At 37.9% G+C, this 11,419-nt stretch overlaps 1 long non-coding RNA gene across 1 annotated transcript; it reads right to left on the reverse strand.

The window, feature by feature from the left end:
- Positions 1-2,411: 2,411 nt before the first annotated feature.
- LOC120441768 lies at positions 2,412-8,715 on the reverse strand. Its single transcript, XR_005614259.1, has 3 exons — positions 8,588-8,715; positions 2,638-2,882; positions 2,412-2,550 (listed from the first exon to the last, which is right to left on the reverse strand). It is a non-coding gene; the product is annotated as an uncharacterized LOC120441768 (long non-coding RNA).
- Between the last annotated feature and the right edge of the window lie 2,704 nt (positions 8,716-11,419).

Consider the following 11,419-nt stretch of genomic DNA (forward strand, 5'->3'; position numbering starts at 1 on the left):
ATTGCCATGGTGGGAATAAAACAAATGGTTTGTGAGTACATTCTGTACATCGCTGACTAGATTCTTAATGTATATTAATAGAAGGGTACTTATTAGACTGAATACATAAGACTCCTTTCAGGTCAACAGCCTTGGAGATATCAGCCTCTGGTAACACCATCACTCCTGAAAGGATGAAACTTGTTCTGTACAGGCACTACACAAACAGCTCCCACTTAAAGCAGCAGCTTTCATTTAATATAAATATATATATATATATATATATATATGTATGTGAGAGAGAGAGAGAGAGAGAGAGAGATAATATACTTTTTTTTTTCATTTGGCAATGCTGTCCATCTGTGTCTACCTGTGGGTTTTTGCTTAAATGTTTGCCTGTCTAATCTGCACTTGCACTTGTTACGAAGGCTGACAAATGAAAGGATAAACGAGGCTCACGGCTCTGTTATTCTATGTGGACTTTTAGTCAGAAAGAGAAAATCAGTTCAGATTAAATGAGCCACGGTTTTATATTAATAAGAAATATTATTTAGCAAAGGGATAGCATCTGTAAATTATTTTCCCTACCTGATTCATAATTTAAACTGGCTTCATTTTTACCCTGGTTTTTAGTGCCCCACATTAAGTGAATCTATGTCCTCCAGTTTGATAAAAAATTTGTACAGGCATATACACACTTTGTGATTTTAACACTAATAATTTCATTGCAAACTACACCGGGCAACATAGATCTAAAAAACCTGAGTAAGACATTAAATTTGTAAACTGTACAAAGCTGCATTCCCAGTGATTGGTTAGTGGGTATAAGTTGTAGCAGCTTGCCAACAGCAACAACCAACTCTCTCACTGTCTTTCATCCCGTCTCATTAAATTATATAGGACTACTTTATCCCATGATGAAACATTTCAATCCTGATAAGAATTCCACCTAAGGTGAGAATGCCCCAGCAACTGGAAAGAGGTGTCAGTGATTCATTAAATAAGTTAGAAAATGATGTGAGCCACACAAAATGGCCTTTACAGCAAAGAGATCTGTGTTAAGAGAGTGTCTGAAGATTTATTTATTTTTTTTTTTGTTAAGCAGCATGTTATACCACCATAATCAAAATTTCAAATGAGGGAATAAGCGTTACAAGGATGTTGTTCAATCCTTTCACTGAACTTGCAGAGACCAGAACTAGTTCTAAGCAGCAGTGAAGCTGCTGTGACAGTGCATGGTGGCCCAACCCCTTATCTAGGCACTTTGTCAGTTTTTCTTCTGGGAATGGGGACCCATCACTTTCCCCTCTAAATGTCAGTGAGCCTGTTTGGCATTTTTGAGAAAGACATATGAGGATCTTTGAAGTGAAGGACAAATATATCCTATTTCCAAAGAGATAATTTAGGTTAATTACAGTTTAATGAAGCCAGTGTGTACTAATCATATAGACCTTGCCACTGGCTGTAATTTGATTTTGCATGCACAAACAGCTACATAATCTATAGTTTCTTCAGTGCGTTCATTCAATATGTCCTGGAGGTTGAAAACTTTCCCCCAAAGAGCTGTGTTTGCGATTGTGGCTCTTGTATTATACATGATTACTAATGGATTCAGCTCCTGGATGAGCACTCAGCCTGAAATTTGAAGAGCAATTCAGTCTGAGTTAGTTGCTTAGTAAAGAGGTTTGCATTATATATACGTAGTTGTATAAAGTATGTGTGTCTTAAGTAAGTAAAATTTTTATCTATATAGCATCTTTTTTAAATGAATATCGTAGAGTGCATCACAACAGAACATGAAGTTAAAAAAATAAAGTGAAAAAGTTCATGTTTTAAAAATCTCTTGTGCAAAAGCTCTGTCTCCTTTAGTTCTCAGCCTTATATGTTGCACAGCCAGAAGTCCCTAATCACAAGACCTCAGGAACCTGATGGGGATGTATGGATGTAAAATTTGACTGTTGTACACCAGTGTTTGCCCATGCAAAAAGTCAAACCCAGAATTTGCTCTGAAGTTGATGGGGAGTCAGTCCAACTGAATTAGCAAAGGTGTGACATAAGAGTACTTAATTCGAATCCTCGCCATTCCATTCTGAACAACTTGAAGACATCCCAAGGAGGTTTTGTTAAGATGAGTGAAAAAAGAATATTAAAAATCCAGACAAGATGAAATCGACGTAACAACAATCATTTCTAATTCAGAGTGTATTACTAGGAGAAGAGTGAATCAAAATTTTAACATGATCATCTTAAATCTGAGGCAGAAGTTACCCCGAGATTCCTGATAGAAGATTTTAGCAGATGTTGAAAGGGGACTAAGAATTTCCATCCCCTTAGGCACCAGTTTGTCAGGGGCACAAACAAGGACCTCTGTTTTCTCTTCACTATGCCTGAAAGTCTCAACGGGGCCCGCAGGCCGGTACGAGACGTGGACCCAAATGCAGAACCAGACACAGACAGCCAAACTCCAAAACCAACAAAATTTTATCGTCAGAATCACTGAAGTATTTACAACTAATAAAAAGGCACAGGGAGTTCTCAGGTGCACAGGGGAAGCCCATGATAAGTGGAGCTCTGGAACAGAGGGAGATAAGTGTTAAAAGATGCACTGGGAGCTGGTGACGGGAACGAATCTGAACAGTCTGAGCAGATATGACTTACTTTTACAGACGAGAGGTAGTCAGCATGGGAGGGTAGCTGCGGAAGGCCAGGTGAGTGACCGGTGCAAAGTTGGGTGAGCCGGGAGTCCAGATCCAGAGAGCGCTCTGCAGTCCGAGACAGCGTGGGCAGAAGGGCAGGCAGGTGGTGAATGGTGAGCCAGTGCACACAGCCAGTGAGCATAAAATCCAGAATTCTCATGAGGAGGAATCCAACTGCACGACGTGAGTTTGATGGATCCAAAGGTACTGCAAGGAACACAAGGAGAAACACCGGTAAGCATAAACTAGGATAAGTAAGGATAAGCAACTGAGGAGGCCTGTATGACCAACTGGCCAAGGACAGTTGATGACGCAGGTGTTCACGTCAGGTGAACTGCAGAGGAACCTGCCCAGAGGCGGTGCCATGACCAAACATGGTGAAACTCAACCAACCTGACAGAAAGGGTGCCAATTTCACAGCAAGGTGTCAATATTTCACTGTATAGCTCCACAGAGATGTCTTTTATACTCTGCCTAACAAGGCCAACATCATCTCAGAGTTAATAACACTGTCTTCAATATATTAGTGCTAAGTTTACAAACATTTTCAGGTTATAATACTGTATAAAAGCAAAGTTGCCAAGTGCTCATGTAATTTTGCAGTAAAAGCTTAATCCTGCAGCTGCAATGACAACTTTTGCTTTTATAAAGTTCTTGTTCTGAACTTTGTAAGCGGTTAATGTGAACTTCTGTGTACGTAGATGTTGGCAGATTTGCACTTTTCATCTTTTTTTTGTTTTTATAGTTAGTCTGCTATCAGTTTGAGACTGAATGGGGCATTGTTACCAACTACATGCAATCTGTTTATGATATAGTTGACTACATTCAGCAGCTGACTGTCTTGTTGCTGTTTTATTACTGGCCTGATGCACGAAAGTCAATTTGAAGATGGCAACTGACCGCAAGTGGTCAAACACCTGATCTTCAAAGCAACCATTTTAAAGGCAATACGACTATAATTTCTTTGCATATAGTCTTATAGTTTTTGCATATAGTCACTGAAATGTGGTCATGTCCAACCCCTTTGTGATTGTAGCATACACCAGCTACATTAGTACAGGGTTGTAACTCATTGGCTGTGCTTTAAAAGGGTTTAAACTTTTCCTGGCTGATCAAATTAATTTAGTTAACTAGATTAAGTTTGATTAACTCATTATATTACACCCCTTTAATTTTGGACATTAAAGGTACTAATTAGTTATCAGTCTGTGGGGCTACTTAATTGTTCAGACATGCTTTCTTTTACTTTTGAGTATTTGAAAAGGAAGAAGAAATAAACTAAACTGTATTGACTGCTTTCTTCTCTTAATAAGTGTTATTAAACTTGGATATTCATAAAATCCTAAGGTGACGAAATATGTTGAATGCTTATCCCCAGTTTGCCCCTAAAAGAGTTGTTTATGAAGGTATTACTGCTATGGAAATTTTTTTCTTTCCTACTCTTTCAAATGGCTTATTTTGCACGTTTCTAGACACAACGGGGATCATCTTTTGTTTGTGTGTTTGCTTTTGAATCTGTCCCATTTCTACTGTCAATCCGTCCATCTCTTTCAGCTTTTATCATTATCTCTTTGCATATCTATTTCTTTCTCCTTTTGTACTGAATAAACCGCTGAAAGAATGAGAAGGTTTGAGTAAGACCTTGTGTGAAATGCAGAGAATCCTGAGAATCAAGTATCCTCAGTCCCTGAGGGAGGCTGCAGGTGACAGCCGCAGGACTGATAGGACAAATGTGAAAGAGGTCAGTGAGAGATAAAAGAAGAGTTCAGGTTTAAATTCCATATGTGTTGTGGAACGTCACAAAACACAAGACAATACAACAAAGCAAAGGTGGAGGCTGAATTATTAAAATCATCCAAAATTTAGTGAAGACGTTTTATAAATAATTATTTGACAGCATCTTATCTCACTGCTTTTTGCTATTTAATTAATTTATTTATTTATTTATTCATTTATTTTTGTTCTACTTGCTTTAATTGAGAAGGATTCTAATGCAGAAGCTTTTAAATCTGGTGGAGGACCTTTGGAATTTTTGTTGTTGTTTTTTTTGTTTGTTTCGTTTTTTGGGGGTGTATGCATATCTGCATATCTTTCATTCAAATAAATAAGGTACCACTTTGTAGCCCAGTATTGAATTCTCTTTAATCGAAGCCATGATCTCTGCAATTAATAACCCAGACAGCACGTAACCCTCTTATAAAGGCATAGCTTGTCACTTACACACTGTGATTTTGCATGTGAATTTCTCTTTTAGGTTGCTGGTACACCTGTTTCAATTGTTTCAATTGTTAACACCTCATTAGCTCAGTTATTAGTAGTTATCACTCTTATAGTTAATAGTGCCCTCCCACTCTTTTTAAAAATATTTTATCACCTTTATTAATGTGGATGATGCTGTGTTATGGGAATGACACGTGGGACTTTGAGAGAATGAACATTAGGAAACTGATAATCTTTATTAACAGATATGAATATGTAGAAGCTGTAATAAAGGGAAAAGAGTTCTGGAATCTTCTTCTAGAAGTTCTTTTGCTCCGCATTGTTAGTTCAAGAAGTACTAACTAGTTAAATTGGGAGGCTGGATGTGGTACATGACACATTGTACCCATAGGCTATGAACTTATCCATCCACAAGCATATTATATCAATTGCACACTGGGCGGTGCCTTATCCATGCACTCATTCAAAAAAGTACTACAGTTAGCTCATTAACCTGCAAGTACATGTTGTCTTTATTTTCCTTTCAATTGTGTACAGACGTCACAGTTGACTTGCTTTTGTCAGCGAAGCCACTTTGAAATGCATTGGGTAAAAAGATGCCCAAAGGAGACTTCCTTCTGGCCTCTTTAAACAGACAACATTAACACTTTGGCTTCCATATTATGATTAAAAAGGCCATTGTAATTCGTCATAGAGAATAGCATCACATTATTTGAAATAGTGACCATTCTTCTTATGGTTTAGCCACGCTGTAGGTAAAGGTCCTCTTTAAGGTATCTCTTTGATTGGCAGTTAAGCTTCGCCTTTTGCAGAGCTGCGTAATCATATGCAAATTAGGGGAAATCGCTGTCAGTTGAACTCATAGGAAGATTGATGATGACTTACAAGATTGGAGTTGGCTATTAATATCCCCCAGACCTGATACTGTGGCAGTTCAATTTCATAGTAAATCAACTAGTAAGTATAAAACTTTTAATAGTCTTCAAGTGACTGACTGTTAAATTCATATCAAGACTACACTTAAAATTGTAGCAGTTTTGAAAATGTACCTAAGGCAATGTTAGCATAATTGCTGGCATATGCTCTAAAAACCAGGAATAGGCTGACTTTCCCCTTTCATTCATGGTGTCAAGTTCATACAAATGCTTGTTGCAAAAGAAATCCCACAAACAGATAAATCTATAGGAGCTATTTCTCATCCATTATTTATGGTCTTTCTATAGGTGTCAGACCAAAGGCCACCCCATACATATTTAAGTTTCCATCTGCTTGATCTGTCAGACTCTTGATGCATGACTGGAGACAAACACCCCACCCCCCTTGCTTGTTATATTTTTTTTCTTTTCAGCTGAAAACCCTTGAATCTATTAAGCTGTCATCAGAGAGTTGAAGCATACTTAATGGGGACTGTCTGGCTGTAAAGTTGATAACCTTGAGATCTTAAAAAGGAAATGAAAGAGTTATGAAAAGACACAATATTGACCCAGACAGTTCAGTTCAGCATTTTTCCCCCAGTTCAGAGACATGTTAGTCTTTGTACCACTTTTAGTTTCCATTTTAGAGTTTTGAACACACTGCATGTCAGAAAAGCTGGCAATAACCCGGGTTTTACTATGGTGATTGATTTTTAAGATTGAGGAGTCTCAGCACTGGCTGGTGGAAAGTAGGGCAGGTCACCACGGGCAGTAAACATAAGTTAGAAGTGGAGTGCGTAGGGGTTTCAGCTAATTTAGACACCTGAAGATTTAAACCTATAAGGACTAGCAAACCACACCAGCATACAGTGATTGCCTTGGTTTTGACGGTCAGAAAAACTAACATACGGGATGAGTGAACTCTAACATGATTGATGGCACACTAAATAACAGGTAGATAATAGTCATCGCTAAGCAACATTTCAAATACCAAGAAACCAGTAACTGTGGCATATGATTGTATGGAACAGGAATAGACACCTAAATAATTATGGCTTCTCTTGCTCCAACGCCTTCAATTTGAACAGAAATAACACAGAAAAAGCCAAAAGTATCATGAATCATACACTGAATAGTAAGATGAAACTGAAAAAATCTTAACTCAAACAAAACTTCAGCCAAGCTGGATGAGTTGACCTATAAAATAATTCGCAGAGCATAGAGCGATATTTTTCTGTATGCCTCCCCGCAGAGTTATGTAGATTTTTAGTGTTAAAAGTGGAAACAGCAGACTTCAATAATTTTAGGGGTGACGCAGCTCCCTGCAAAGTAAATGGAGAGACAAGCCGGCATGGGTAGAAACGAAGTTAATGTTTCTACTTTAGTTGAAACTTCATGTCTCCTGGGGCTAAATAACTCAACTTCATTAACATGCTGACAGAAAAGTAAAAAATGAGAGAGAACTGAAAGAAAGCACAAAATAAACACAAACAGCACAAAATGCATCGCAGTCTGCCAGCCTGTTTATGACCAAGTCAAATTGTGGCATCACCACGTTCCCAATGCATGCTTTAGGCTTAAGCAACATAAGATAACAAGTCACTTTTTAGTTTAGCTATTTGCCAGGGTATCTATTACATGTCCCTGCCTCTGCTAAATTGTTATTATATTATTATAGTGAAAACTACCATTAACTAAATAAAAGCTAATTTAAAGCATCCACTTATCTGACAACGGAATTCTCCACAAAGACGACTTTACTTTACTTTAATTTATTTTATTGATTTATATAGCACTCTTCACAGGATAAAAACCACAAGGTGCTTCACAATAATATAAAACAGATAACATAAAACAGCACAATCAAACATACAACACAAATCTAGTTAAAAGCTAGTCTAAATGAATGAGTCTTAAGATGATGTTTAAAAGAATAAAAACAATCCAGGCAATGTAAAGATGGAGGGAGAGAATTCTGGCAGCCACCGCTCTAAAAGATCTATTACCTCTGGTTTTAAAACAGGTTCGGGGGACTACCTACAGCCTTTGATTAGATGATCTCAGGCTGCGAGAGGGAGTGTGAGGTTCTGAAAGATCAGAAATATAGACAGGAGCGTCACGATTCAAAGCTTTAAAAGTCAGTACTAAGATTTTAAAATGAATTCTAAAATGTACTGGAAGCCAGTGTAATGAGTGTAAAAGTGGTGTAATGTGCTCTCTTTTTCGTGTCTTTGTTAAAAGCCTTGCCGCAGCCTTCTGGACTGACTGGAGACGGTCAAGATTCTTTTTGCTCAAACAAAGAAAAAAACTGTTAGTCTAAGCGAGAAGAAATAAAAGCATGAATAATCATTTCTAACTCAGATTTAGACAACAAAGTTCGCAGTTTGGAGACATTTCTTAGTTGAAAAAGGTTGTGCAGTTTCTTCTTTCAACTTGTTAATTTGCAGCTATGCACTAGGGCTGCTGTCTAAGACATGTTGTTGTTATGAAGGGCATCTCTAAAGGCATTTATGCACATAGTTGGCTTTGGCATATGGCGGAGCTGCTATAATGAGCCGATAGAGAGGAGATTAGCCATAATTTGACCATCATTCACTAAATATTTATTGGGTTTTTTGACTGGATTTTGTGCTGTTGGAAATTGACATTAATTAATAATAAAGTTAAATGGCACAGCTCATCTAACGGAGAACATGGGAAAGGGATTTAAACTGTACTGTTATGTTTGATTGGATAACCTGTGTCTGAAGAGGAAAATGTGAGATGAAGTGTTCTTACCCTTTAAAGATTTGTAAGTTTCTGCAGGTTCCTCTCTTGACTGGTTGAGCCATATAGGTTGACCTTGACATTACAGCTACTGATTGGTCCTCATCACCATCTAGTCATTTCAAAAGCCCTGACTTCAGCAGTTGCTACCAAGTGAGCAACTGGCAGCAACTGGCAGCAACTGGCAGCAACTGACAGCAGCAGCATTTGCAGATCCTGTCCTCAGTCTCCAAACTTTTGCTAGTTCTTTATGTGTGCTTTCCTGAGAGTAACCTGGATTTTATATAGTGTTGCAAATAGCACAGTCCACCCACTGTGTAAATATCTCTGAAGCAGGAAGGGTGAATTTCCTACTTATTTTTGTACAGTTTTGTCTTGTGTTTTGTTGAGGTAGGGAGTTAGGGATAGCACTGGTATTTGGTTTGGTTTTGTTTCACATATTGTTTAGGTTGCACTTTCGCCTGAAAAAAAATGGTTTTGTTTTTTACTTTGGTCTTGGCTTATCTCAGAACCTATACTTTCAGGTTTGGTCTTGTCCTTTCGGAAAAGAGTAGTAATAAACCTCATCTTTAACTGTGAATTACTTCTGGTTTTGCGGACTGAGGAGGGGACACTTAACCCTTACATATCTCTAGACAGGAGTATAACAGCATGACTCTGAGGATACTACACACGTTAAGCACTTTTTGGTGGATAAACCTGACAAGAGAAAAAAAAACATGTGGAAACAAAATATACCTTGGTTAAAAAACGTCTGTGATGTACTACATCACCACCACACCAACCTACTAATGCTGACTTTCTTTGTTATCACTTGGCATCCATTGTTGTTCTGGCTGGTCCATTAGATCATGAGTCCCAAAGGAAACCTTGTGAATATCTTTAAGATGCCACCAGCTTTGACAAAACTGGCACACTGTGTTGAAAACTTGATGAATCCACACAATTAACACCTTTTAAAAATAAATAATTACATTTTGGGAGTAGTGATTTTATAGTGGCATGATTACTAATTGTATGTTTAATAGCTCTTGAAGATTCCAGTGTCATGAAGAAACAAAGATAATCTAAGAGATGATACAACACAAAAAACCAGACAAAAGATTAAATGAAAAGGAATGGAGAACTGACAGCATAAAGAACAAACAAGCAGCTCAAAATTTGTAATAAGCCCTTATTCCTTTTAGTCTGGCCCTCAGCTTTGGATGTTAGGTGTTTTTTTGTTTTTCTCCCTACTGAGTAATACACAGCTTTAATTTATTAAAGTGCCCAGTCATGTCATCATCCCACGAATCTGGACTACTTACTTTGATGTCTGAAGTCTGTTTTTAATTTCACTCTTGACTTTTTCTTTTTTCATTTCAGCCTGTCAGTTGAAAAGGTTGACCCACGAGTGGCCTAATTATCAGCTCGCTGTGATTTGGAGCATCCAGTCAACAATTCTAAGTTTGGCAAGAAGCTCCTCAAAAATTGAATCTGTCTATCCAATTTATTTTGTCTGCTGTTCAGTTTCTGAGGGGCTATAACAGAAAGGTCATCAAACCCTCTAATGTGGGTTTACAAAAACACTGATTGTTTAAATGATGAAGTACCAACATGATGGGGCATTTCTGGCTTCACTGCTCCCCGTTTCACTTACTTTGCATCAATAGAGCCTCAACTGCTTAACATAAAGGCAGCAACTGACTTAAAAGACATTATCCTGTATTTCATTCTGTCATCATATTATGTTAGTTCAATTAAATTCCACACCTGTGTTAAAATATATTTCCTTTGCTGTTTGTGACAAACAATTACCAAAATCCTTTGAATAAGAACAAAGTAACAGCTTTAAAGGGACATGCTAATTGCATTGTCTCAGGCTGTTCAGTGATACTCTCTGTCGAAGTCAACATTTCTCCACAAAGCTGCAGAAAACAAATCTCTACATATCCTTTCTTTATGGATGAATGAACTAAGAAAGAAAGTGGATAACAAAGAAGCAAGTATTTCTTCCTCAGTGATGTCCTTAAGCTGAAGTTTGCATTTTCTTACAGAAGTACCCACACACTGACTTAATGGACTGCTATAATGGATGTTCATTATCCCCAGAGGCTAAATCTTTTGAACTTTTTATCCCCACTCTTTTTATCTGATACAATCAGAAAGTTAACATTTTTAATTCTGCTGTTAACTACTGGGTTCGAGGGCTTTTGCATTTCTTTGACAACCATGTTTTCTATCACGACAGTGGTATACCATTTGTTCTATTTATAACACTATTCAATAAGTCCACATGTGTCCACTTGTGAGATATACAGCAAGTCTTGTACTCTTACACCACCCTCCTCTCAGATTTAAATTTATTACTTATTATTAACATGACTCATAAGGACAGTGGGGTTTATCAAAAACATTAAAAGATTACATTTACACAGATACACTTTGCTTATAGCAGATTGGACCCATTTTGCTTTCAGAGCCGTCTAATGGATTCCTGAGAGATTTTTCTCTATATTGACACTGTAACATTTGATGATGATAGATTTGATAGCTTTATAACATGGCATGTTAGCCATCTGAAAGCAGGGTTTAGAAGAAGGGTACACTGTCGTTATGATTAGCATAGGGGCAGGGATAGCTCAGTAGGTAGAGTGGTGACCCCATGATCAGAAGGTTGGGGGTTCAATTCCCCTGAACAGCTACCCTGAGGTACCCCTGAGCGAGGTACTGTCCCTACATACTGCTCCCCGGGCACCCCGTGGCTGCCCACTGCTTCACTGAGTGAATGGGTTAAAAGCAGAGAGGAATTTCCCCACAGGGATCAATGAGGTATGCATTATTATTATTATTAGCAGTGTTTGA

This window comes from Oreochromis aureus, linkage group 9, assembly GCF_013358895.1.
Source record: "Oreochromis aureus strain Israel breed Guangdong linkage group 9, ZZ_aureus, whole genome shotgun sequence".
In the NCBI taxonomy this organism is placed as follows: domain Eukaryota; kingdom Metazoa; phylum Chordata; class Actinopteri; order Cichliformes; family Cichlidae; genus Oreochromis; species Oreochromis aureus.